Source organism: Herpailurus yagouaroundi, unplaced genomic scaffold (assembly GCF_014898765.1).
Source record: "Herpailurus yagouaroundi ecotype Mexico unplaced genomic scaffold, PumYag 160, whole genome shotgun sequence".
In the NCBI taxonomy this organism is placed as follows: Eukaryota; Metazoa; Chordata; class Mammalia; order Carnivora; family Felidae; genus Herpailurus; species Herpailurus yagouaroundi.
In genome coordinates, this window is record NW_024412401.1 from 17,127,113 (window position 1) to 17,151,378 (window position 24,266).

The window sequence follows — 24,266 nt, forward strand, 5'->3', positions numbered from 1 at the left end:
GTACATCCACATATTGTTAAACAGTGGAAAGTAGTTTAAGTCAGACCAATCAGTAAAACTGTTGCAGCCCTGAGCAAAAGAGATTTCTCTTGGTGCTGCTCTTTATCTTGCACAATTTTCTTTCTATTACTTACCATTTTTTCTTCAATATTTATTCTTCCCCAGGGAAGAGGCAAACAAATGTTGGTGCATCTAGGCTGGATGCTAACTTTTGCTTCACTAGAATGGGACTGTCTGGTACACTGCGGGCAGAATCCTTCTGTCCTTGTGAGACTAAAAATGTCACTTTGCTATGTAATCTTTAATTCGCTTGGTCAAGACAATGTGGTTTTAAGATCACTCAGTAACTGTTATTATTGAAATTTGAGGTTATTCATTATCCACATCTGGCCAGATGCTAGAATATTTTGATTCTTTTTTTAAAATGTTTATTCATTTGTGTGAAAGAAAGAGCGCCAGCAGGGAGGTGCAGAGAAAGGAAGACAGAGGATCTTAAGCGGCCTCTGCACTGACAGCACAGAACCCAATGCAGAGCTCAAACTCAAGAACCATGAGAACATGACCCGAGCCAAAGTCGGACACTTCACCAACTGAACCTCCCAGGGTGCCCCTGTTTTGATTCTTGATAAAGTGTATTATTCAAATAATGTTTCACTCTTATGTGGATCCTAAGAAACTTAACAGAAATCCGTGGGGGAGGGGAAGGAAAAAAAAAAAAAAAGAGGTTAGAGTGAGAGAGAGCCAAAGCATAAGAGACTCATAAAAACTGAGAACAAACTGAGGGTTGATGGGGGGTCGGAGGGAGGGGAGGGTAGGTGATGGGCACTGAAGAGGGCATCTTTTAGGATGAGCACTGGGTGTTGTATGGAAACCAATTTGACAATAAATTTCATACATTAAAAAAATAAAAAAACAACAAATATTTTCAGATTATTGAGGCTTTTTAAATAAATGTTGCCATACATAGAGATCTTTTACATAAACTGTGCTATGGAATTGATAACCATTTATGTATAAATATTAACATGCAGAAGCATAAATGATTTGTGTATGATTCAAATATAAAACACTATAAACAGCACAAAAGTACATCAATTCCCCATTCATGACTATTAGGGAAGAGCGAATTGCATGGATTTTCATGAAACAAATACTTAAGAATGTGGTCTAAAATTTTTAAAGTCTGTTTTCTAAGTGGTTATATGGTTTTACATGGTTTTACATTTCCACTGGCAGTGTGTTAGGGTCTACTTCCTTTACTTCAACAGCTGGTAAGGATAGATTTTTTTTTTTTTAATTTAGCTATTATATACACAATTTTAACCTGTAATATACTCATTTAGGTACGCAGTAGTAATTCACTGTGGTCTTTGCGTATTTTTTGGCTAAGTCATATTGCCTAGATTTCTTTCTAGCAGGCATTTAAATCTGAATTAAAGTTAATAGTATTCTATTTTCAATATAAGGAAAAAAAATCACCTTAGTAACCTTTAAAATTAATTTAACAGCTATCCATCCCCTCAAGCTGTTAATTGTGCTTTTAAATTAATTTACGCAGCATGCTTTTTGAATACTCCTCTTCCCTTCCTCAGATAAAGATGCCTTCCTTCCTTTTTTTCAAACACAAGTAAATTTTTACATTCTTTGTGGAGCTATTCCTGATTTGTCCTTGATCAGTATAACTGCTTTTCAGAATTGGATTTTTCTCTTTCTTTGGTATCTACAAAATGTATTCATACCATCGCTCACCCATTTGAGATAGTGAGTTATAATTATTGTTGATAAACGTGTTTCCCCCAGTAGATGATTTTTATATTCCTTTTAATACTGCCACAGATAAAGCTGGACAACTGAAACGGATTATAAAATATGGAGCAGTAATTTGTTAGGAAACACTATAAATTTTAGAACTGAAGTTAGGGTTTTTTATAAGACTGAACACATTTAAGCTTAATAATTTTATCACTTTTTTCCTGGCTATAAATTGCAAAAACACAGAAATACACAGTTTTTAAAAAATCAATGAAATCATCTGAAATGTCACAACTAGAAAAGAACACAATTAACATTAATGTATTCTTCAGAGGCTAAACATATTTTTTTTTAATTTTTTTTTTAACGTTTATTTATTTTTTTGGGACAGAGAGAGACAGAGCATGAACGGGGGAGGGGCAGAGAGAGAGGGAGACACAGAATCGGAAACAGGCTCCAGGCTCTGAGCCATCAGCCCAGAGCCCGACGCGGGGCTCGAACTCACGGACCGCGAGATCGTGACCTGGCTGAAGTCGGACGCTCAACCGACTGCGCCACCCAGGCGCCCCGGCTAAACATATATTTTATGTTAACTGTTAACCATTTCTCTTTTCAGCTTTTCTGGTAATTAGCACCATAACTTTACATTTAATGTTGGTGACTCTTGTCCTAAAGTTATAAAGTGTAGATGCATTCTATTAACTCTGCATTAAAAGTGAGCTGTGCAGTGAGTTTGTATCACCAGGGGAAGCTGCTTCTTCTTTTCCCATTGTGTGTTATTTTATTTTTCTGTTCTAAGGGTTCCCTGTAAGCATATATTTAAACACTTCCATCTTGAATCATTATCTTTAAACAGATATGGTGACTCCGCACTACTATAAAAGAAGGAAAAAGCATCATCTCTACACAAGACTCTATCTCCCTCTTTACCACCCAGATATAAGACAGATATACCCATTTCATGATGTCTTATTTTAGAAAAGTGATTATCTCATCTGTAAGTATGTTTATTGTGGTTGTATAAATGCTGATTATATACATTAAAGGCAGTTAAATAGCATCCCCAATATTAGAAGAATTGAAATACACCTTTCTACTGAATAGTGTATAATTTCATGTAACTGTACCTATGAAATCTGAAAGAGACCAACCAGCACAGGCATGAAGAGCAAATGGGTGTGTTTTTTTAAGACACCAGTGAAAGCTCAAAATTGTGTCAAGATTTTGCTCCATATTTTCAATATTTTCTGTGGTTTGGTTGTGTCTCTTAGAGACTTTTTAGTGCCTTTTCATTGGCAAAATGTACACGTATTTTTAATTATAATATTAAGGTTTTTTAGTCCTTTTATCAAAAAATCTGTTGGAGTTCTCTTGTGTGTGCTAATTTGAGCCAATTACAATGGAGGTCCATTGCTTCCCTCTCTGCTTTGCTTCACTTTCCATTGCATTCTAGTTGTGACTTGCTATTTTCTGAATCACAATTATTGACTAAAATTTCATTTTGGTATTGTATACCTTTCACTAATACTCATTTCAGATATGTTTGGTGAGAGACAAACTTACCTCAACCTATGAACCTTAAAAACAATATTTATTCTGCATTCATTTTTTATTACTATCTGCCAAAGTATGTAAGTCTAGATTCCAATGTATTTTGACTTAGAACTTGGGCAGCACAGATCAAATGCCTCCTGAAGACTCAGACTGTTGAGGACAAATCTGGAGCCAAAATGATTCTATTCTGATTCTCTATCTGGAAGCTTTTCAAACATTTTTGTTTATCCACAGATACTATTTAATTTCACTACAATCTACATATTTCTCTTTTCTTTAATTCATTCTGTTGGGCACTTTTTTTAATGATTCAAAGACTTATTAAGTCATACATGCAAAACACACTGCTAATTGCATTAGCCAAAGATCAATTGTAAAAACACTCTACAATTCTGCAACTGTCAATTAAAAAAAATTTGTGCTAGGGTTTGAAAGGCCCAACCTTGCATTCTTGACAGTGTATAAGCTGTACAGAACTTCATTAGCAGGAGCACAGGCTTATAGAACCTCAAAGACCCAAAGGAATATGGATAGGCAGAGCAACAGGAAGCATGTGTCTGGTGGGGGGGTGGGGGAAGGGGGTGAGGCAAAGAGGAGGGTCAGCATTAGTCAAGTACAGTGTTGGTGATCTGGCAAGATAGTGAGGTTAAGAAAGTTCATAGTTTAGGAATATCTAAAAGATTTCAAAAACTGTAAAGCTGCAAAACATGATTTTTAAACCTAGTTACTAGAGAACTAAGAAAAGCATTAGCTTTGAATAAAGTAACAAGGAAACAGGAACGTACTTTTACTAATCTACAAAATACTGTTTAATGCATTATCAGAAAGATTTTATAATACAGGGAGGCATATTGCTCATTAATAAGGGTTTCTGTAAGAAAAGCACTAAGTAAGCAACTATGTGAAAAACCAGTTTAAAGATGAATTAAATGCCCAATTTCAGGAGGGATGGCAGGTCTAAGAAAAAGGAAAAACTTAAAGCACACAGTGAGAAGACCAACCTTTCTTCATCATTCACTGCACTAGACAGAAATTAACCTTTTAAAATTTTACCCATGACACTTTTACTCAGTTTAATTATGGTATGTACAATGTAGTATAAATTAACCTCCATATTTTGTCAAAATACTGTCTTCATTCTTCATTCACGACAGGACTTGGGCTGCCCACACACCGCCCCCCTGTTCCTGGGTCCACCCACCGCTAGAGCAGATGGTTCATCAGAGAAGCAAGGTAGTAAGAGGGTTGTTCAAAATCTCAGCTAAAGTGAATACACAGTTTTGTTTTGTTTTAATGTCACTCAATCAAAAGATTGACCCAAAGAGTTGAGTCATTACACTCATTCCATTATGACATACAGTACAGTGTTAGGGAGTGAACACTGCTTGATTAATTACGGATGGTTAGATGGCAACATTTCTTGAAGGAGGTTGTGCTGCTTTTTTAGCAAAGACTGGTTAGAAAGTGTCTGCATTTCCAAACTTGACACACTGTCATCTCTTCTTAAAAACAAAGGTCTTAAAAACAAGGGTTTAGTGCTGGATGTTCGTAGTACAACAACGTGACTCGGTTCACAATGCATTTTGGCAACTCTTAATCTGAGCAACAATAGGGTTTTTGGTTTTGTTTTTCTGTTTTTTTGTTTTGTTTTGTTTTTTGGAAAAAAAAACAAAAGGCTTTAAGAAACCTTACCATTTTAGGACTAAATGTAATATAATGTGAAAGTTTAAAGTCTTATACTTTATTTTTTTTTCAATATATGAAATTTATTGGTTTCCATACAACACCCAGTGCTCATCCCAAAAGGTGCCATCCTCAATACCTATCACCCACCCCCCCTCCCTCCCACCCCCCATCAACCCTCAGTTTGTTCTCAGTTTTTAAGAGTCTCTTATGCTTCGGCTCTCTCCCACTCTAACCTCTTTTTTTTTTTTCCTTCCCCTCCCCTATGGGTTTCTGTTAAGTTTCTCAGGATCCACATAAGAGTGAAAACATATGGTATCTGTCTTTCTCCGTATGGCTTATTTCACTTAGCATCACACTCTCCAGTTCCATCCACGTTGCTACAAAGGGCCATATTTCGTTCTTTCTCATTGCCACGTAGTACTCCATTGTGTATATAAACCACAATTTCTTTATCTATTCATCAGTTGATGGACATTTAGGCTCTTTCCATAATTCGCCAGTCAGAGTGGCCAAAATGAACAAATCAGGAGACTATAGATGCTGGAGAGGATGTGGAGAAACGGGAACCCTCTTGCACTGTTGGTGGGAATGCAAACTGGTGCAGCCACTCTGGAAAACAGTGTGGAGGTTCCTCAGAAAATTAAAAATAGACCTACCCTATGACCCAGCAATAGCACTGCTAGGAATTTATCCAAGGGATACAGGAGTACTGATACATAGGGGCACTTGTACCCCAATGTTTATAGCAGCACTCTCACAATAGCCAAATTATGTAAAGTCTTATACTTTAAACAAATAAAACCTAAAACTGTGGATTGGTTCCAAATGGTTCTATGAAAAAACTAATCTGTAACAGAAGCTAGGCACTGAGTAGAAGGCTTCATCATTTTTGAGCAAAATGTACAAAGCTTCCGAGGGGGACAGGGCAGGCGAGGGTCCACACATCTACAATAGCAGACATTTTCTCTTTCTCGTCTTGACTGGAGCCAGGCAGAGAACAGCTGAATAGCTTCATCAAACACTGTCTTGAAGCCTTGGTGAGTGAGAGTGGAGCCCTCCAGGTATTTTACAGTGCTGCTCTCTTTAGCCAGGGCCAAAACCTGCAGGTGGATCACGGGACTCAGCTTCTTCTCTTTCAGTTTCTCAATCATGCCTTTGTCGTCTGTGAGATCTAGGTTAGTCCCTACCAGGAAAATTGGGGTGTTGGGGCAGTGGTGTTCCACCTTAGGGTAACACTTTACTTGAACATTTTCAAATGATGCAGGACTCACAAGAGAAATACATCTGTTTGCGGAGAGGATAAAGGGTGTAATCTGTCGTAATCTTAATGTCGGGCTGTATCCCCTAAACCCAGATTCAGTGGTTTTCCATCTGCCATAACATTGACAGAATAGTTGACAAAGGCAGCGGAGATATACTCTCCGGGAAATGCACTGGTTGTGTAACTGTCAGTAGGTGAGATCTACCTCCAGCCCCATCCCCCACCACCAGACCGTGATGTCTGGGATCTGGGGGTTGGCAGCTGGGTGAGGCAAGAAGCAGAGGGCTCTGGGCACAAGGTGCCTGAGCCGCTGTCCAGGCCACCTCACCCTCCGGCCAACGAGAAGCCAGAGCCCAGCAGCGGTCACCACCCAAAGCTGGGGAAAACTGCAGAGAAACAGGAAATGAGCTTTTTTTGTTGGTTTTAAATCTAAAGGCTCAAGTTATCCTTTCACCACTGGTTGATTTGACATTTGTAACACGCCTCTTATGTGCAAAGAATGTTCTAGGTTCTGGGATTCTTGCTGTGGAATACAGCAGATTAATATACTTATCATTATGGAGGTTACACTACATCAAGAGAGAGAAAAACGTAATAAGTATAATAAAGGCACCGTTCAGTATGTTAACAGTTTAAACACATAGGAAAGAAGTTAAGGAGCATCATGCTGTTTGTGGAGGTTAACAAAGGGTGAAGTTCTCTATTAAATCCAGTAACTAGGGCAGATCTCACTGAGAAGGTAGCATTTGTGCAGATGTGGAAGCAGCAAGTGTTAACCGTGTGAACACCTATGGGAAGAACAGTGTGGGCCCACACAAGTGTCCATTCAAACAGCAGCAGTTGGAGCATCCTCAGCCCATGTGACTATAACAAAGCCAACGGCCAGAGGGGCTGAGGCAAGGAGGAGAGTGGGAGGTGAGGAGGTCAGGGAGACGGGCTGGGTCGACTGGTTAGGGACTCTGAGGTCGCTCAAAGAATGTGGCCTTTAGTTCAAGAGAGGCAGTAACTCGTGGGATTTGGGCAGAGAAGCAACATGATCTGGCTGGAAAGGTCTTGCACTGACACTGCTGAGAGCTGACTCTAGGGACTCAGCAAGCGAAGCAGGAGACCTGCTTACTCCAGTCCTCCCGACACAGAAGTGGTGATCCAGATCAGGACTTCTGCAGTGCAGAGGGAGAGAAGTGACTGGATCCTGCTTCTCTGTATCTTGTTCTGTAGCCAGCAAGGTTTCCTAATCTTGGAATGGATGGACACCTTGAAAAATACAAGCCCCATCTTCTCTGAAAGCTTCTTCGGTCTCATTTTCAACCTGAAGCTTCCATCTACTAGATGGAAACATCTACTACTAAGTTTCCATCAATCTCGAAGTTTCCATCTAGTTTAAATGCTAAAATGATATCATGTGCTCCCTCTCTTACAATAACTCGGTCTCTCCTCTATAGAGGACATTTTTGTTTCTCTCACTTTCATTTTTTAAAATCTTTTCAGTATTACTCTGTAGCTCTAAGTTACAGTCACTTTAGTGTTTCTCTGGGCAGATGGGAAGACAAATACGTGTTCTAGGCTCTGGCATTATGAAAAATAATTCCAGCAATAATTTTGGTAAAGACTGCATTCTTTTAGAGCCATATTAAGAGGAGATACAGAGCTTTCTCATACACCCCCTGCTCCCCAGGGTGCACACACAGCCTCTTCCATCATCAATATCTCTCACGAGAATGGACCATTTTTTACCAGGGATAAACCTACGTTGTTATAACATAATCACCTAATGTCCACTGTTTACATTAGAATTCACTCTTGGTGTTGTGCATTGTATGGGTTTGGGCAAATATATAATTACAGATATCTATTTTACATTCTCACACAGAGTATTTTCACCACTCTAAAAATCCTCTATGCTCTCTGCCTGTTTGTCTCCACACCCTCTCCAGAAGACTTTGGTAAATCTTTTTTTATATAGTGCCATGATTTCTTTTTAAATTTTTTTTAACGTTTATTTATTATTTTTGGGACAGAGAGAGACAGAGCATGAACGGGGGAGGGGCAGAGAGAGAGGGAGACACAGAATCGGAAACAGGCTCCAGGCTCTGAGCCATCAGCCCAGAGCCCGACGCGGGGCTCGAACTCACCGACCGCGAGATCGTGACCTAGCTGAAGTCGGACGCTTAACAGACTGCGCCACCCAGGCGCCCCTATAGTGCCATGTTTTCTAAAACACTAACAATTCATTCTCCCCTCAAAACGGAGAGTGACTTTAAATTTCATTGTCCCCACTTTAGTTATGAATATTCTATAATATTTTTTAATGATTAGGAAAACATAGATACGAGTAAAGTGGCCTTGGTGATGTTTAGCTGGGTCATACTGAGAGACGTATGCAACAGCGATATATTAGAAATGGTGTTCATTTCACTTCTGTTACCGTAAAACAGCCACGTAGAACTGGTGCTCACACATGCCAAGGGCTTATTCATAAATGACACAAATGGTCCTCTTTAAACAGATAAAGTTCACAAGATTAACCATTTTTATTTTTTTTAATTTTTTTAACGTTTATTTATTTTTGAGACAGAGAGAGACAGAGCATGAACGGGGGAGGGTCAGAGAGAGGGAGACACAGAATCTGAAACAGGCTCCAGGCTCTGAGCTGTCAGCACAGAGCCCAACGTGGGGCTCGAACTCACGGACCGCGAGATCATGACCTGAACCAAAGTCGGACCCTTAACGACTGAGCTACCCAGACACCCCTAACCATTTTTAGATAAGAAAAAACAATGAACTGAATATCTTTTCCTAATTGTGTATATTAAAGCATTAAGGAATATATGCTGAAATATATAGAAGATGATGTATATGCTAATTGATTGCAAATGTACATTTTTCTGTAATTTTAATTCAATAATAAAGAAATGAATTATCTTCTTAAATTTTAATTTTGTTCTCGGTTTTACTTCAGTTGACTGAAAATCTTTAGCACTATTTCAGTATGAGCTCTCTTATAATATAGCTACATTACACAGACTAGTTTTCAGACAGCTTTTATGAGAAAATTTAATTAAATTTTCAAAGCTCAATCTGTATCAGGTTTTTGATGATGTGGCACTTAAAACACAATATGTGTTTTATTAAGTAAAAATTAACAATCCATTGGTACACTTAATTATTAAAGAAAGCATTATCTCAAATCATTGAGGCAAAATAGCAGAAAGGCAGTCAAAACTAGAAAGATTTAAAAGCAATAACTCCAGTTATATTAACAATCTGGTGTCTCCTATTTACCACAATTATTTCATCAGTCCTTCTTTTATTTATTAATGTACTGAACTTCTATTGGTACCTACAGCACTTGGTATTAAAACCAGATACTATGGGGTACCTGGGTGGTGCAGTAGGTTAAGCAGCCAGCTCCTGATTTCAGCTCAGGTCATGATCTCAAGGTTAGTGAGATCAAGTGCCACATTGGCTCCATGCTGACAGCGTGGAGTCTGCTTGGGATTCTCTTTCCCTCTCTCTCTGCCCTCTCTCTATCTCAAAAATAAATACAGTTTAAAAAAAAAAGATGCTATAAATCAACTCACAGGCAACTTCCTCAAGATGCTCATACCTCATATGTTTCCTCCCAGAAGGGACATGGCTGTGTTGAAGAATAAGTAAGAAGCAAGCATGTGGGTTAGCAGTCGGCTTTCTAGCCAGAAAAAAAAAAAAAAAAAAATCTGGCTAAGTCTTGTCCGCTTTGGTAAGGCAGCAGAATTCATACACTGCAAGCTCAGTGAGTCTATCATCTGTGACTCTGATGTCTCTTCAAACTCAGAGGTTCATCCTTTGTACTTTTCATATTTTCAGCAACCCCCTCTGTGTGTCCTCTCTCCAGCCTGTGTTTCTGTCTTCAAAGCTAATCTCTGCATAGATGAAAGAACTATATTTTTTTTCCTAAGTAACACATTCAAGATAAATCACACCAATATTATACTTTCAAAATTCCTGACTTCCCACATCCCATAAATGAAATCCAAAGACCTTATGTTGACACTTAAAGTGTGCCCATCCCTTTGAACTCAGAGTGCTGTCTCATCCCTAATTCCCACTCTCTTAAACCCATGCAAGTGACCACTGTGGACGGCCATCATTGCCAGCCCAGGCCACACTCAGTGTCAGTCTGCAAATGCTTGTTTCCTGAGTACAGAATCCCTTCCTCTGACTTTCCCCCATCCTTCACCCTGTCATCTTCTCCCAGAAATTCCTATTTGCTCTACAAGATTCATTTGGAAAATCATCTCCCTGTGGAGCAGTTACCATCCCCCTCGATGTTAAGACTGAATTAACCACATCCTTTTCTTTACAGTCCTGGAAGCATTTTGCTCATATTCATATTTTTTGACATTTCAAATGCCAAATTATATATCCAAGGCCTCAGCATTGGGAATTATACAAAATAAATGTTATGCTTCCTACTCTTATGGAGATCACATTTTAGGAAGAAAGACCTATCAAATAAAAACTAAAATATGTGGTGATAAATAACATCTTAAGACTATATATGGAGTGTTCTGGACACAGATGAGGGGACTTTTAATTTGACCTTGGGTAGGAGACAGAGGAAGCATTGGCCACAGACAGCTATGAAAGTAAAGTGAAATTAGAGCTAGCCTTGCCTATTTAGTAACAGTAGTTACCGGTGAGCAAAAAGGCAGAAACAGGACACGCACACTCAGAGGGCAACACTGGCCAATGCTGAGGGGCAGCTTTCCAAATGAAACAGGAAACGCACCCCATGAGGTTCATTTTGTTCATTTACATCTCCTTCCTGGTTCCTGTCGGCATATGAGATTTGTGGTCCCTACTAAAGAGGTCAGCACTTGCTAGGTCATGAAAGAAAAGATAAACCATGACAGGAGCTTAGGCTGTAGCAAGGAACAGTGGGGTCATTCAAAGTTTTGAACAAGGAGATTGACATAATCAAGTGTCTCTTCAGAACAATTGCTTGAAGGCATTGTGGGGAATTCATTGTAAGACCTGAAGAAAATACTGCTTCCTGATAGGGTTTAGGAGTTTATTGCAGGTGTTCAGAAACTCAGCAAAGAGAAACAAGAGCTTGTCCTAGAGCTGTCACAGAATGAAGTAGAAGGTTTGAGTTTGTGTTTGAGATTCTTTTTGGCGACATTATTCACCAAACTTTCTGACTCATAATAGCTAACGGCTGAGGAGGTACAAAGGGGACTGGGTTTCTGTTTGGAGCACCTGTCTCAGGCAACACCTTCAAGCTAAATAGAAGAAGATACATAGACAATGACATTGAAGACAGGAGACGGGGGAAAATAAATACACTTGTGCAGCCTGCTCTTTTGATTACATAATACACATAACAGCTATAGATATAACTTAATAAAAAGCTAATTCATTATTCTTAATAGCTGGATATACCAATTTAATTATTTTTATTGGCGTTTAGGTAGTTGGCAGGTATCTTTTTCCCCTACTACAAAATAAAACATACTTTTGTGGACAAGTGCAAGAATAACTTATGATGGAAATACATTGGAATAAATTTCCAAATCAAAAGGAATATGCATTCTTTGATAGACAAATATCAGTTTTTTAGGGAATAGATTTGGAGTAATAATAAAAGCTCAGAGAGAGATCTATAATTTTGCTGTTTCACAAATGAGCATCCAGCATCTATGAGTGATGTTTTGCTCCTGATAATACATGGTCAGGAGCGAAATGCGATAGTCAGAAGCTTTGACATCAGGGTATTGGACGAGATGCTACTTTCAACTAAGAACATAATAATAATTATCACGATAAAGATTATCATGTAGCCAAAATGATTCAATCATCAAAATATACTTTATTTTATGAAATACAAACAATAATCTAGAGACAAATAAAAATCTCAATTTTATAAAAGAGCTAATGACTATTTTTATAAGTGCCATAGTTTTAGTTTATGTATTTATTTTGAGAGAGAGAGAGGATGAGCAGGGGAGGGGCAGAGCGAGAGGGAGAGAGAAGGCCAAGCAGGCCCCCTGCTCTTAGAACAGAGCCCCACTTGGGCTTGAACCCATATACTGTGAGATCATGACCTGAGCCAAAACCAAGAGTCAGAGGCTTGTAACAGACTCAGCCACCCAGCTAGAGCTAATGACTATTTTTACAAGTTCCACATTTTTATTTTTTCAGTTTAATTATTTATTTATTTTGAGAGAAAGACAGAGAGAGGATGAGAAGGGGAGGGGCAGAGCGAGAGGGAGAGAGAAGGCCAAGGAGGCCCCCATGCTATTAGTACAGAGCCCCTCTTGGTCTTGAACCCACAAACCGTGAGATCGCAACCTGAGACAAAACCCAGAGCCAGATGCCTAACAGACTCAGCCACCCAGGTACCCCTATAAATACCTTATTTTTAAATGAAGTCTAGTTCACGAAGCTTAACAAGGCACATCTCCAATTCTTGGGGTAGAGAAAAACACTGAATTCACAACTATGCAGTAACAGCTGAGTACTTGAATTGTCTCTAGTTGACTATATATTTTAAGCAACTACTTAAATGCTCTAATTATCCAAGTTTCTTACTTTATTCATTGCACTGTGTACAAGTCTACAGTAAATATGTATATCGAATATTACTGAATACCGCAGGATTCAGTAAACATATTCCGTAAAGGGTTAGACAGTAAACATTTTAGGCTTTGTAGCACATTCAGCATTGTTGCGACTCCTCACCTCTACCAGTGTAGCGCAAAAGCCACCAGAGATAATGCACATATAAGCGTAACGGTGTTCCCACAAAAGTTCACTAAAAGGTGGCAACGTAGACTTGGTCTTCAGGCTCTGGAGTTGGCTGACCCTTGAAATCTAAGACTGAAGGAAAAGCTTAAAAAATAACATTTTATATGTTTTCCAACCCTGAGACACTATGATCCTAAATAACTTTGGTCTCTTGGTAATACACATTTGTAATTAAAAATGGGGGGGGGGCATATTTACAGGTAATTTTAAAAGTAGTGAACATGAACAATTTAAAAGGTGCAAAAACTAAAAAATATTCCTAGATCTCCACTAACAAGTTCTGAAACTCAATAACTTTCTATGATTCTTTCAAACCTATATGAAACTCAAATAGCAGCAAACTGCACACTCAGCCTCTTTCCACAGAGCATTTTCAAAGCGTGGCTGCTACTCTCTCTCAGCTAGTTTCAAATGCCCTGGGTTGTCTTATTTTGAAATGCAGGAATGAGCCTACAGAGACCAACTGGACCGGAATTGTTTGGTTTAAAATGGGTGTGACTGTCTTAAGTGTTGCTGTGGTTCTAAGTTTGAATTATGGTTACATTCTAGTTTTAATAAAGAAGTGTACTGAAAAATAAGGATTCAAGGATTTAACATTAACCTTGAGCGGCCAAAACAATGAAATAAACTAATAATGTGCATCTATAGACTTCTATTTTTTTTATTTACTAATTTTTATTTACTAATAATAGTTTTGCGATGTTATTTTCCCACTAAGGATAGCTACATTTCTTTTCGTCATGTGTAAGATGGAATAGTGTGCCACAAAATTAAGCATTATGATTTATGGGACTTATTAAGTGTAAAAAAAGAGTATAATTAGTTTTCCAGTGCCAGAAGCATTATTTGAGTGGAATATAGTTGGTTATGTGATAAACCTATAACTGTGAGTCAATATAAACTTATAACATCTCCCTTTTAATATCTAGAGCTTTTTAATATTATTGTTGCTGTTGATTTTAACTGAAAGATGGAGTCATTAAAGCTGATAATTCATCTTTTTTGAGGCTCTTTGTAAAAAGTTGGTGAAAACATGACCTGGCTAACACTTACCTGAACCTGCAGATAGTTTACTTAATCAAAGAAAATTGGCAAAAATAATAAAATCAGGGAAAGTGCCATTAACAATAAACTTACTCTTTTATCATGCCATTTTTTAGACTCACAGTTCTTACATGATAAAATCTACTATTAGAATTTCTATGGGTGGTAAAGTCTGACATAATGCTCTCAAGCCAGTGTTTCACTTCTCCAGAATGCAGTTCTAGATGGCTTTGGTCTTCACCATTTGTATCTTTCTGGGGCTGGGGTTCAAAGGATAGTCAAAAACCAAGGGAAGCTGTTCCTATGATAATGATAGGGACATGCACATACACACATACAAACAAAATCATGCAAGTCCCCTTATGGTCTTGATTCGTCAATGGTTCATTGCCATTTTCATACACATGCTTTCTTTCCAAAACAAATAACATAGTTAAATCCACAATCTATAAATGAGGGGGAATGCTCTCCATATGCTAAAGCAAATACAAAGGTGTGATGTTGGTAAAGATAAATGATTATGGACAAAGTTTCAATCTAACACACTTGCCTACTATGCAAATCATATGATTTACATTTTACCACATGTTACTTTTTATTTTTCACAATAGTTAAGACAAGTAGCAATATTAAAATTAAAAAATGTAATGACAGGGGCACCTGGGTGGCTCAGTAGGTTAAGCATGTGACTCTTGACTTGGGGTCAGGACATGATCTCAGTGTGTGACATGGAGTCCCCCCAGAGGGCTTTGCGATGACCATGCAGAGCCTGCCTGGGATTTTCTCTCCTTCTTTCTCTGCCTCTCCCTGACTCATGCACATATCCACCCTCTTCCCCTCTTTCTTACTTAAAATAAATAAGCATTCAAAAATTGTAATTATACTTTATTTATCATCTATTTAATTAGTTAAATCCAGCTTACAAAACTATTAAAAATATCTCCAAAATAGATATTTAATCTGATCAGATTATTATTAGCTTATTCCACAGACAGCAATGCAACATTTACAACAACTATACAGAATAGATGCAGTCACGGCTCGTGCTCTCAAGGCACTCACAAATTCCTGATGTATAGGAATTTGCACAGATGTATAACTGAATGACAGTATCTTGAACAAAACATGATGATAATTCCTAAAGTTGACAAAGTGGTATGGAAATTCGGGGGAGATAATAATTCAGCTTTGAGAATTATTTTGTGAAGTGAAATACTGAAGGAGAAGAAGGACTTCAAAGGCAATGGTAAAGGGCGTTTCAGACAAGGGGTAATGACCACAGCACCACCACAGGTATGTGGGTGAGGGCTTGTCTTGACTGCTGACATGCATGTCACGTAGTTAGGCTACGAAGACCATATGTGAGGTCAGGCAAAAGTACAGGGATGGAAATTACTATCACCTGTTCCAGAATACCAGCAAATGATATTCTGTATGGTTACTTTTCATGTGGCTGGGCTAAAAACAAATGGCTAGAAATAAAAGGAGAGTAAGTGCATAGAAGGCATTTTAGATCATGCGCCTTAGTCTGGGGTATTACACAAACATGTATCATCAAGCAAAGACTTGGGTGTAAGTAGTTTGTAAGATAACCACAAGAAGAAGAAAAAGTAGAAAAATGAGAAAGGAATAAAGGAAAGAAACAACAACAACAACAAAGGGTGTGTAAATGAGTGTGTCACTGTTGTGGCCAAATCTTATTTCTTCTAGGAACCCTTAAAGATATGAAATATAACTCAGAATCAACAAATGCTTGCGGAATGAATATGTCAATAGGAAAATGCTATCAATTAAAGATGGAGCTCAGCATAATTCCGAGCCTTGATCCTTGGACGAGTTTCCCCTCCATGCATTTAATCTTTTTTGGGCTCCGAGATTATGCACACAAACCACCTTTGTTAATTTTGCTGTATCTGTGATCCTCCTTGCATAATTTAGTCAATATCGTTCTTTAAATCCTTTAACTACTTATTCTCCTTCTGGAAATACTGACTATGAAATCATGGTTGGATATATTAACCTCATGTTTTCCTGTAATCTCTCATTTGTTTAGGGTTTTAACTCTTCAGGGGTTTTAACTCTTTAGCACTTCTGGGGTATCATGGCTGCACTTTCCAAAGAAAGAAAATGCTCTCAGATTTAAAAAAAAAAAAAAAAAGCAGGTATGGAACACTGTTCTGCAGACAGAAAATGCCTTCAGACAAAAAAGCAGGAAGATCCAGGTATGGATCCCATGAAACTCCTAGGGCATAAGAATACAGCTCCTTGACATAGGTCTTGGTAATGAATTTTTGGATATGACACCTAAAACACAAGCAACAAAATAAAATTAAACCAGTGACACTACAAACTAAAAAGCTTTCACACAGCAAAAGAAACCATAACCATCAGCAGAACGAGAAAACATACTTGCAAACTATGTATTGGGTAAAGAGTTAATACCCAAAATACATAAAGAAATCAAACAACTCAACAGCTAAACAAATACCCCAATTAATAAAAGAGCAAAGGATCTGAGGAGACATTTCTCCAAAGTAGACATACAAAAGGCTGACAGGTATGTGAAAGGATGGTCAACATCACTAGCTGTTGGGAAAATGCAAACTAAAATTACGCTGGGTTATCATATCCCACCTATAAGCATAGCCATCATCAAAAGGACAAGAAATTACAAATGCTGGCATGTACATTAAGAAAAGGGAACTCTTGTTTTTAATGTTTATTTATTTATTTGCATGGGGCAGAGAGAGAAGGAGAGTGAAATTCCCAAGCAGGCTCCACACTCAGCACAGAACACAACATGGGGCTTGATCCCACTACTGTGAGATCATGACCTGAGTTGAAATCAAGAATCAGATGCTTAACCAAGTGAGCCACCCAGGTGCCCCAGGAACTCTTATGCACCGTTGGTGGGAATGTAAACTGGTACAGCCACTCTGGAAAATAGTATGGAGGATCCTTAAAAAAAATTAAAAATGGAACTACCATATCATCCAGCAATTCCACTTCTGGGAATATATCCAAAGGAAATGAAATCATATTCACAATAATTTAAAAGTATATTTTCACCACCATATTCATAACAGCATTTCTTACAAAAGCCAAGACTTGGAAAAACCTAAGTGTCCATCAATAGATGAATGGATAAGAAGTTGTGATAAACACACACACACACACACACACACACACACACACACACACACACTGAAATATTACTCAGCCATAAGAAAGAGGAAGTTCTACCATTCGTGACAACATGGATGAATCTGGAAGACATTATGCTAAGTGAAATAAGTTAGACAGGGAAGGACTAATATAGTATGATCTCGCCTATATTTGGAATCTAAAAACAAAAAAACCCAACTCCTAGAAAAAGAAATCACACTTGTGGTTACCAAAGGCTGAGGATTGGGGTACAGGGGATTAGAAGAAGGTAGTAAAAAGGCACAAATTTGCAGTAATGAATTAGTTCTGAATGCAAATGTAATTTTTTCAATTTACATAGCAATGTTATATATCATATGTGGAAACATAGTGATATGGGTAGCATAAAAAGAGGCCACAAAGAAGCTTAATAACTTTAAGATGGTAGTTGCCTCTGGGGAGAAATAATGGGAAAAAAAAAGATTGTATTTCTCTTAATCGAATCTCTATCGTTTTCAAAAACAGATCTCAAGTAAATATATTAATGCATAAACATTTGCAAAATTGTGTGAGTACAAAGGTGTTTTTGATATATTTCCTGTCCATTTTTGTTTGAAATATTCTGCAACTTTCACAATGTATAAAATAAAGTGTTTGAGTGTAGTGAAGGAAATTTGCTTAAATTCTACCAGTTACCAACATCTGAATTGCATTATCAGTGCACAGGACTTACAGAGAAACAGTATCTTTAAACTATAGTAAAATTTAACTCTAGCCAATTATTCTACAATTTAAATTACTATGGCTTGAATTTACAACATTTTCATATGAATATGGTTATAAATAATGAGTGCAGCAAAAATTTCCTTAGGCCATGACAATCTGTAGGTACAAAGAGCTCATAAAACCATCGATGCTCAAACTTATTAATAACTCCCATGTGCATTTATGCAAGATCTCAGCTCTAACTAGATACATATGACCTCTACCCCATTAGCTCTCCTTCCCAGGAGGCCCTATGTTGATGAAACAGAAGTTCTTGGGGCAAAGTTTGCTTTTTCCATCTTCTGACCATTTTTACCATCTGACCCTTTTACCATCTTCCGGTCATTTTGTTGTCCGACGCCTGCAAGGCAACCGGGAGAAGCATTTACTGAGGTGGACCAAGAATTAAAAATCCTACAAGAGGCTGAATTGTCGCCAAATTCCGCTTATTCTTCTCTTGGACTCTGCAACAGACGTACTGGTGCTTGGAGTCTTAAATGATTTTTATACTTCTCTCACCCTGTTTTTAAAGTCTTCCAAACAAAGAATCGGGTCTATTTGGGGGAGCTGCTTAGATACAGACACTACCATGTCTTCCTTGGTTGCGCCCTAATAAATACTTGAAAAGTCAGGTATTGGATCAACTCAAGCCACAGGATGAGTCCTGGGGAAAGGAAGTATGCGCTACTAATTCTTTAGATACCTGTTCTCTACCTCCTCGTGTAGGTTCAACTGGGTTACCACTCAGTCCCTCAGAGCCGGATACTATTAACTGCGGCCATCCCTCTCTCTGCATTTTATAATTCAGGGAGCCTTTCCTGAAGGTGGAATACAATTGTACGTGAAGAAAAGGGAACTCTTTTTTTTAATGCTTATTTATTTATTTGCATGGGACACAGAGAGAAGGAGAGCGAAATTCCCAAGCAGGCTCCACACTCAGCACAGAGCCCGACACGGGGCTTGATCCCACTACCGTGAGATCATGACCTGAGCTGAAATCAAGAACCAGATGCTTAACCAAGTGAGCCACCCAGGTGCCCCATGTCTTCCTTGTGATACAAAAAATACTCACAATAACACCACACCTTTGGTATATTCAGGAAATACAGCTGACCTTTCAAAGACAGGGCCTTGAACTATGCTGGTCCCCTTACACGTGGATTTTTTTCCCCAGTAAATACAGTACAAAATCATCAATGTGTTTTCTCTTCCTTGTGATGTTCATAATAACATTTTTTTCTCTAGCTTACTTTATTGGAAGAGCACAGTATATAATAATACATAGAACATACAAAGTCTGTGTCAATTGACTGTTTATGGTGTTGGTAAGGCTTCCAGACAACAGTAGTCTATTAGTTCAGTGTTGGGGGAGTCAAAAGTTATACACAGAATCCAACTGCATGGGGGGCTTGGTGTCCCTAACCCTGTGTGAAGGGTTAAATGTATCTAATTAGCTTAATGTGGTCAGGTATATTTATGTCTGGTTTTTCCTTCTTGCCAATACCGATGTTAATGTGGCAGTCGCAAGCAGCTTTATTATTTGGCAACTCAGTGTCATAGCAACTGAATTCACTATTTGCTGAAGAGCCAAGAGTGAAGTTGGAAAGTATACAAGCCAATGTTTTCCCCTTTACAGAATTAATGAAGGAGAATGAAGAACCCCTAATACAAAACCCCTAAATGCATTTTGGAATAACCTTTCTGAAAATGTATCACTGTTTAATCATTGGCACAACTAACTAAAGCTCCGTGTTTTTCATTGAGGATCTAAACAGAAACTACAGTATATGCTCAGAGGCCATATGAATACTTCTGACAAAGATAAGCAGTGAAACGAGTTGACGCTTCTGTTGAAAAGGGATAAAACCACTCTACTGGTGAGGCATTCATCATTACAGGAAAAAAAAAGTATCAGTAATTTTATTCCCCATTCTGAGATTATCACTCACAGCTATGGTCTCCGTTATTGCAATAACAAATTGAGAAATAATATTTCCCCCAGGAAAATGTGGGATGTTTTAATGTTTTATGGCAGAAAGACATTTTTGCAGACATTGCAGAAAGCTAATGTCTCCTTTAAATTGGGCTATAATTCAAAGAGAACTATGAAATGCAGCTGCAAAAAGTCAGCTAAATAAGTAAGCTTATATTTTCTAGTTTATTCTGAAAACATTTTTGATTTTTTACTGTTGCTCGTTTTGTGGCTACAGGACATAGTATACTTTGTTTATACAATATCTATCCTTGGGTAGAGAAAAATTAAGTATCCCTAATAATGGGGTATAAGGCTCAATATAAGGAGAGCCTTATTTATAGATATATCTAGAGAGATATGTTTATATAGATATATATCTTACATAGAGATAGATTTACCAATCTAGTAATGTCTCCACTTGCATTTCATGAGTTTTTTATGCATTATCCCTCTCATTAATTAACAAATATGTGTTGAGCAAACAACTGTTCACCAGGCAACATGGTATATGTGTAGTACAATGTATTGAACAGAGCAGGCAAGATCTTCTCCGTCATGAAGACAAAAATTTGTGGAAAAGACTGGCAAGAACAAGTTAAAAAAAAAAATATATATATATATATATGTATATATATATGTATATATATATATAAATATATATGAAGAAAATCTATGACAAAATGTCAAAGAAAACATGAGAGGAGTTTTTTTTTCAGAGATGTATCTATTTTTAACATTTATCTATTTAGTTTTCTACAGAATCTTATTTTCTAACTGAAATAAAATTATACTATCGTTTAGTCAGCTATATATTCATACATTTATTATTTTAAAGTCTTTATTGTGGTATATATTGCTAATTTAGAAAAGTATATAAATGTTGAATAATTCAAAGAGTTATGATAAAACCAACACTCATATACACCCAGCTTAAGAAGTAACATTTTCTCCATACACATCACACCTCCTCTGTGTCCCGCCCCCAAAGCACTACCTACCCTACCTCCAAAAAGGACCCATTATCACAAATATTTTGCCAATTCTATTGTACCTCTTCATAATTTTACTACCTGTGTAGTTAATATCACTATCATTAAAAATATTAAAATGGTATCATAGCACATGTATTGTTCAGCAATTTACTCATTTTGCCTAATATTTTGCAATTTCTCCATTTCTCCATGTTAGCTGAAGTCCATCCATTTTAGTGCTACATTGTATAACAAAATTGTGATCTTCCATTGTGCTTTTGATAGATGATGAATTGTTTCCCAATTTTCTTTTTCTTTTTTGGGTAATTATGGACAGTGCTTCAATAAACAGTCTTATACGTGACTCCAGGGACACAGTCATTTTGCTCCAGATACATTTACTAACCAGTGTTATGAAATCGCATGCTCAACACTATTATGTAATGAAAAGAAAAGCAGTTTTAAAATAGAAACAAAACATTTAATTCACAATATTTAGAGGATAAACATAAAATTATATAAGCATCTTATTATAAAAAAAATCATTTGATGAAATTCAATACTGATTCCTTAAAAAAAAACTACCACACTAAAAAAAGAAACTATATTATCCAATAAAATATATCTTAAAAACTAAAGCAAACATGGTACTTAAAGACACAACTTTGAAAACTGTCCCTATGAGGTCAACAATAAGACTGGGATAGCCACTACCGCCATTTCTAGTCAACGTTTTATACGGAAGGTCCTGGCAACAAAAGTCAGTCACATATAAGAAAACTGGAGGGCAAAATAACTAAAAATATGTCTTAAATCATCTCGGACTTTCTACAAGATAATTTGAAAATTATGATATTTTTCTTTTTCCTTTTCAAATTTTAGACATTTTATTTCTCTTGTGACAATGCCATATAGATACGTTGGATCATAAACATTTTTTAAATTGCTTTGACTATAAAGAACGGAAATGATTTGTTAATTCAAAATTAAATGTGATATAGAAAAATGTGTGTGTGTGTTATAAATGCTTTTTCAGTGTAAAGATATTCCTTTTTCTACTTTTATTGGCTAAAATTTTGTGTGAATGATAGCTGTCCTATAAATGACTGATTTTGCCAGCTAAACCTAGTATTTTGTTCCAGGAAGACTTTTAACTGCTCAAAATTTTACCTCAATGGCCATAAAAACATTTTGTGTTTTTAACGTCTTTTGAGTCATTTTCAGAAATTTGTATTTTTCAAAGCAATTCTTTTTTTGAAACATTCAAATTATTGGCCTAAATATATTTATATTTTTTAATGAGTTCTATGGTTGTCTTCCTTTTGATTTTGATCAGTCTTAAGAAGTTCATCTAATATGTCTCAGAGAACCTACTTTTGGCTTTGATGACTTAATTTGTTTTGCTATTCCCTTCTTTCTACTGTCTGAATCTACTTTCTTTAGTTAATATCTTATTATGGACTCTTAGCTGAATACTTCATTGTGTTTCTTTTTTCTCAAAGGAACAATCTATATTTCCTTGTTTGTAAAACTTTATCTTTCAGACATCAGAAAATATCTGCCTGAAAACAGATATTTAAATGTGTTACAGTTAACATAGCACTGCAGTAGGACCTCAAAGTCTCCAGACCTTGGTGATCTTCTAACCTCTAAAGTTCCGACTTTCACTTCATCCTAATCCTTTTCTGGATTCCTCATTACAGTGATAGCTTAATGGTTTATTTAAAAGTTGTAAATTACTTTTATTCACAATTTTACTTATTTTTATCAGGCTGTCTTTGGTAGTATCTATTCTACACGCTGTCCATAACCTTAAATCATCTATTTTTTTCAATCTCCGGAAGATTAACAAATCCTTTTAGTCTGTATTTTTAAATGTTTATTTATTTTGAGAGAGAGAGAGAGACAGGGAGGGAGGGAGGGAGAGGGGGAGAGGGAGAGGGAGAGAGAGAGATAAGTGAGCACAAAGAGAGAATCCCAAGCAGGTTCCAAGCTATGAGTTGTTAGCCCTGAACCCGACGCAGGGCCAGATCTCAGGAACCCTGAGATCAGGACCTGAGCCAAAATCAAGATTCAGACGCTTAACCAATGAGCCACCCAGGCGCCCCAGTTGGCCTGTATTTAAACTCATTTGTGTGATTCCCCCATCCACATATCTTTTGTTCATTTGACTATTTAGCAAAGATTTTTTGATCCCTACTATTTCCCAGACACTGTTTTATGTGCTGGCAATGTAACTGTGAACATTCATATGTGAATATCTCTGTGAAAAACAGAAACAAATACATTAAAAAGACACTAGTTATCAATAAGTTGAAAGAATATAAACAAAGCAGAAATAAGAAATGATGAGTGAGGGGGGATGCCCTCTAGACATTCATAAAAGACTTCTCCAAAAGTGATGGTTGAGTTGAGATCTGAAGGGTACAGCTGAAGGAGTCAGATGACTATTTGTAGAAAGAGTAATTCAGCTAATACAAAAGTACAAAGATAATGAGACAGGAAGACACTTGCCACTTTCAAACTGCAAGGAAGCTGCTACTGCCATACCTCAGGGAGCTTGTGGAGAACAGTCAGAGATAAAGAAGTGATAACTCAATACCTGTATTAGAGTATTCTACTATTTACAAATGTTAACAGCAATTTTTTGAAAATCGCTGCCTGACATCGATTTTTCACAAAGGGAAATGAATTCTTTTTTCTTTTTTCTTTTTCTGTTTTGTTTGTTTGTTTGTTAAACCTCTTGACCTGATTATTTTTCCTTAATCTTCAAAATCGAAGCATCTTGCCAGAGTCCATTAATTTTGCATTGATTCTGCCAAGAATAAGATGAGTAGTTTTGTCCTACAGGTTCAGGTTATTTTAGAATACAGATATTTTTGCTTTATCTTCATTTCCATTTATTTTGTTTTATCCTTTTGTTTGTTTCATGTATTTATTGGGCTATTTTATTTGTAGTGAGGATTTTTCCTTACAAATCCTTGATTTTGATTAGATTGCCTTTTCATATTTGCCTCTTTTTTTACTACAATAATTCTAAGAGAATGAATAAAGTTTACTTTCTAAAATTTCTATTCCCATTTGTTCAATTTCCATTCAAGATTTTATGGCCTCCAATGAGAATTATAATCATTATTGCATTTTTTATTCCCCTGCATTGTGTTTTTAATTAAGCAAGTTCTTTCTCTCTTTGCAACCTGCTTCTCAGATTTATGTATTTGCATTTCCGCTTGCTGTCTTATGTTACACTGTTTTATTTTTATAGAGGCAATATCACCTTGTACTTACTAAGAATGCAAAGCAGATCTCTGAAACTTTTGTTGTT

At 37.0% G+C, this 24,266-nt stretch overlaps 1 pseudogene; it reads right to left on the reverse strand.

Moving 5' to 3' along the window:
• Positions 1-5,937: 5,937 nt before the first annotated feature.
• LOC121035172 (ras-related C3 botulinum toxin substrate 1-like) lies at positions 5,938-21,661 on the reverse strand (annotated as a pseudogene).
• Positions 21,662-24,266: the final 2,605 nt, after the last annotated feature.